Raw genomic sequence first — 6,039 nt, 5'->3', positions numbered from 1 at the left:
ATTGGGCCCTTCAGGGATAGATTAGCCAATCATCACTCATCAGATCACCAAGCCTTGGCCTCTGGTTCAATTAACAAACCAGTGGCAAACCATTTTTGGCTAAAGGGCGCTCACCAGTGGCACTATGGTGCATGGTCATTGATTGACAACCTCCCCTTCTTCGTGGAGCTATGTCAAGATGGATTTTTGTACTGAATACAGTCTCACTGAGGGGAATAAATGAACAAATACTATACAGTATTTTTTTTCTTCAATAATCCTATTATTGGTAATTGTTGTGGCACTTCATAGATGTCTTTTTCAAATTTTGTTTATAATGTTATACAGTATATATTTTACACTAATTATTTCCTTTGCTATACATTATGTTAAAATGCTTTGTTTACACTAACGCTAGCATTGTTTTTAAATATTGTTATACTGTTGGTGTGGCAGAAGTAACTTGGTAGGTGTAATGATTAGGACATCTTATATTTAATAGAGTCTCCTTTTGGTGTCCTTAGTTAGAGTGTGTTTAATATACAGTATATACTGTCTGCTAATTCCTCTTGCTGGGGATATATTGTACCTGCTTTGCCTGGTGTGATTCATGGTGGAGTGCATCATGTGATCCGTCACACTGACGACAAGAAACATGTGCATTGGCATCATGTGAGACATGTGTGACTGTTTGTTGGCTAGTTCAGCAATACTGTTGAGCTGCTTGGACACACCCCAAAGTCCCCCATGATTGGTTTATTCTGTGTTGAACTTTTGGATTGCTTAACCTGATTAATATGAGTGTAGTTTCTATGTAAACTCCTGGGAGTGGGATATTTGGATATATATACTGTAGCAGTAGATAGAAGAGTAGAAGCAGCACTTGAGGCACAAATAAAGAAAAAAATGCAGGCAGTTGCTCTAATGTTTCAATTTATTGTCCATTTTCCTAAGGGATACAAATGGAAGTAAAAGTAAACATTGAAACGCTGAAGCAACTACCGCCATGCCTTCCATTATGGGTGCCACTACTATCTACAGATTCATTACACCCTATAAGGACTGCTAAGGGCACAGAGCAAAGTTGTCTGATTTGAAAGAAACAATGTTGGTGGGCTCCTGAGCGCAATTTCCAAGTCTGCTGCCTAAAACCACAACTGGGGTATCCAATAACCATAGAAAACAAGATTGTATACAATAAAATTGTGCATAGATACTGTGTTTTACAGAGTCAGCACCTAGACCGCTACAATTTTATTGCATACAGAGTTGTCTGATTGTTTGCCAGGAGTGCCAGCACTGTGGATTTTACTGCAGATTGGGTGAAACATACATCTTCCTTCCACTACAGACTCGCTACTATACAGGGAGATCTGGCAATTATATTGGACCTTTAGGATGATCCTGACATCCACATATATATTTAATTGCTCATAACCCACCAATGTGAAATTTGTTGGGGTCACCAAAGGATAGTGGAGGAGCGATCAGGAATTCATGATTTCATGCTGTTTTTCAAGTGCTTTCTGGTACACATATCACAGATATCTCCTGCTTACCTTCCACTGGCGGAATGACCCGCTGTTCCCATTCACTAGTATGGGGACAGAATTCATCAAGCTTGAGTGCGGGAGCATTCACCATCTTCAGATGGTGAATGATCCTGATACCCACTCCTTCCCTATGGGAAGGAGTCCTGGGTTGCGAATAGGGTTCTTTCAGATCCCACCGCCCCTGTCCAGTTCCTTTTTCTGGATGTCAGGGCTCTTGTGCGCACGCGTGACTTGTACGTAGCGCATGCGCTCTCCCATCACTGCTTTTTAAGGACAGCTAATTTTTACATCAGCTGTCACCACGCCAGAGCAATGATGAATTGCTCCGGAATCTGCGGCGAGTTAGAATGTTAATTATTGGGGTCATGAATAGGCCTCTATATATTCTATCCTATCTGGCTCTGATGGTGCCCCTCCCATAAAGGTTTCCAGTCAACAGAACCCTGTGTCCAACACATTTATAGGAATTTCTGCGCTGAGTCTCAGATAAGGGGTACATCATTCACTCACATATTTATTCTATTTGTGAGGTGTTTACGCATGTATGTATGTATCTTTACAAGCGATAGATCACTAGTGACACTCATTACCTATGATCCATTTACAATAGTTCCTACACTCTGGTCTCTTTGAATGTCTCTATATATAGCCGTCATCATTTTATTCTCCATTTTTTTTTATTCGACAATAATAGTGCTCCTAAGGGTGGGTTATTTACTGCACTCCATTACTGTTTGGGATGACCACACATTTTAACAGATATCTACATTCTTCAATTTACTTTCATTATGTATCATTATCATCAAGCACAGTTACCTCTCACACTAACACTACATCCATCAATTTTACTCAGTTATGTTATATATTTGTGTTCATTCATTCATTTATTTCTGTTTATTTCTATTTCTATTTTTATTTTTATTTTATTTTATTTTATTTTTCATTTAATTTCTTATTTAAAATTAATACCACAATCATGCTTTAATTTTCGTATATCTTCAGTACACTCTAAATTTCTGTATCAGTTTATTGTTATATGCATTAGGCCATTATAATCATCCTGTTTATTGATGGCATTAAGGACATATGATTGACATTACCATATAAAATAATCCAATACAGATATGCATTGACCTTGTCATACAGTCAGGTCATTTGATTGACGTCTCTGTGTACCTATAATAACAGAACCAACTACTAGCAGATTTGCCACGCCCCACAGTGTAACCACCAATCAACGGCGCTAATGACCGGGAGTATATGGTTTAAATCACCCTCTGTACACAGTACCCTCACTGCATTGCCTGGAAGAAGACCCCACATGGGGCGCAACGTGTTGGCTCAAGATTATATCCACCTTTCATCAATCCATCTAGCGAGGACTGGAGATTACTACACTACACACAACATCAGCTTTCATGAGCCGCGAAGACACAGAGACAGAGTGTACAAGACAAGAAGAGAGGATTCCAGAGTACATCGAGCAGGCAGGGGTAAGAGCGGAATCCTGTGAAGACAAGGGGAGGTGAGTTCCTAGTCAGCAGGGGGAGAGCGGGGACTGTTCCTCTCAGAGCAGTCTACATTTATCCCTCTCTGCATGCACCGAGCGGTCCCATCCGACGAGGCGCGCCGGTGGTCACGAGGTGGCCCGGTGCCCTCCGGCGATTCCGCAGGTCGGACCTGGTGCTAGTGTTCCACGCCTCCCACTGCATTCCAGGTACTATCCGTACTACTTACCCCAGAACATCACCCCGGGCATCCTGTCATCTTATACACGTCTGCTGCAACTGACTTTGCAGTGCGGGATGCCGCACTAGCATACTTTCACTTTTCCCCATACTGAACATTTTTTCATCGATCTGGCCAGATTATCTCCAGACCCTCGCCTTTATACATATATCCCTTGGCACCCTTCCCAATCATCTATATTTTGGGACTCTATTTGTTATTTTAGAGGTACACATCTCTTAACATATAGTAACCATGCTTTGTTATATACACTGCACGTGTACTTCCTAGTCTGCTATTTTGATATTTACATGTAATCACCTGTGGATTACATATTGTGCTTTACTGCTAAATCTGCATTTTTTTGTTTATATTTTGTCTATGTGTGATTTTTAATCAAGTAAATACGATTTTTCATCCTAGTTGGGGATTCTTCTATATTTACATTTTCATATACACGTTTCCCCTTTGCTCCCACTAATGCCTGTTAGTATAGTAGGAGTATAGAGCACATTTCTCTGCATCTTGTATTACTTTGTATAATTAGAAAGGACAGACACCCTTTTAAAAGTGCAGCCATACCCCGAACATATATTACTAGTCCAGTGCGCAATATATTCCCATTTTTTGTTAAAAAATCTATAAAAATCTATAAAAATTGATAAAACAGCTAAAATGTCCAAATCCAAAACCCGAGTTTGATTTTTAACTCTGAGTTCCAAACCAGCAACAGATCCGAATTAGGACTCACAAAAATGAATCCGGACCATGAACAGGTTCCTCTCAGAACCCCTAATTTTGGGTGTGTTCGAATTTCAGAAATCCGGACCCGCACATCTCTAGTTCAAATCAATACACACATCCATTGCCTTCCCTTTTAAAACATCATGTGGTTATCTGCTTCATTGCTGCATACTGATTGCATATATCACTGTAATAGTGCAAAGACATTACAGCAGCAACATTGCAATAGTATTAACTTAAGTGGGATAGATTCAGCTAAAAACAAAAGTAGCAATTGATCATCAATGCATCAATGCACATTTTGTACTTACAAGTTATATGCCCTGAAAAAAGGAATAAACTGTTGGGTGCAGGTTGGCTAGATAATTCTATATTGTATTCCAAAGTTCCTGATATATCTTTCTCTTTATTAGGACCAATAGTCCAATATTGGTAAAAGTGATAGTGAATAGTCCAAAGAAGGTATAAGGGGGAGATGTACTAAGCTACTGAAAAGTGATAAATTGGAGGGTGATAAACTACCAGCCACTCAGCTCCTGTCATATTACAGGATGTGTTTTGAAAAATGTCAGTTAGGAGCTGATTGGTTGGTAGTTTATCTCTCCAATTTATCACTTTCCAGAGTTTAGTATGTCTGCCCCTATATCTTCCAAAAATATTTATTTATTCAAAAATGGAAGTAATATGAACAGGTGCTGTAACATTTCATGGGCTTGTGTCAATTTCTGTTTCCAAAGTATTACACATTTCACAGGTCACTACTGCTCCTTCAGATATGAAAATGTGCTGCTGATAAAAGTGACAGAGCTTGTGCTATGTCAGAATTATGTAGCCAACAGTTTTATATTTGTTGCAGTACCATGTGGGTATCTGCTCATTATTTTTTCCATTGTTATCCCCAAGGGGATTCTGGATTCCCCTTATAGCTCAAAGTGGCAGCAAAATGGACTAGATTACCTCTGTTTAGAGAAGTGGCGCAGAACTTGCTATCACCTGTCACAGGCACTCTGACAGGTGATATCCTCTGATGGTGACACTGTGATGTTACAAATGGACAGATAAGCCTTAATTGTCTTTTTATATGTACGGGCATTTTATTTATTGCTTTTTTTTTTAATTAAACTTGTTTGTGTAGTATTACACTATGGTTCTCTCTTTTTCTATTTTCTATTTTTTATCGGGATGGAGTTATGATATCAGACTGCCTATAGGATCCTGTGTTTGTGGACTAAAAAGGTCATTCATGCTACTAAAAAGTGGTGTTTCCACTTTTCAAGGTACACCTCCATCTACATAGAGGTGATTGCTCTTGGTGGTGGTTAAAATTTATCATAAAATACTGCACTAGGAGGCGCTCTCTTCTCCACTCTTTATTTTATAGGATTTTATGCTGTCGGAACAACAGACTTTGGGAGAAGAAGCAGCCACCCTTGAGATTTGGGGAGTGCATCTGTCAAGGATTATTAAGATATTAATCTGACTAAATACAGACTGAGAGCCATTACCACTTTTTCTTTATATATATATATATATATATATATATAGCTGAGATACAGTTGATTGAAATGCCTAACAAATTCCTAGAATGCTGGTGCTCACTAGAAGTCTTTAAGAGGGGTTTATAGTGAACAAGGAACAAGCATGTTTCATGTGAACTACCAGCAAGAAACATTGAATGACCAATGGTTGTAACAACATATTATAATATGAATTCTTTAACTTTTTGGAACATCATTCATAAACATTATGATCTTTTGGCCACAGATGCAAAATTGAAAATCTCTTGCTCGATTAGGCTTTCCCGACCTTGCAGAGCTTCAAACGTGCACTGAAAACCCACCTGTTCATCAAAGCATACCCTTGCACCACATAACCGTCACCAAGTCTCTGTCCCTCCTGCCTCAGCCATCTCTACTTCGCCTACTTCCTGCACTCAGTTCCCCTCTCTACATACTCATGCCTCATGTCATCTGTCTGTCTCACCTCTCCCCTAGATTGCAAGTTCCAAGGACCAGGGTCCTCCTCCCCACTGTCT

The sequence above is a fragment of the Taudactylus pleione genome, unplaced genomic scaffold (genome assembly GCF_031769625.1).
Source record: "Taudactylus pleione unplaced genomic scaffold, aTauple2 ptg000095l, whole genome shotgun sequence".
In the NCBI taxonomy this organism is placed as follows: domain Eukaryota; kingdom Metazoa; phylum Chordata; class Amphibia; order Anura; family Myobatrachidae; genus Taudactylus; species Taudactylus pleione.
Note: the sequence above shows the minus strand (reverse complement) of the source record.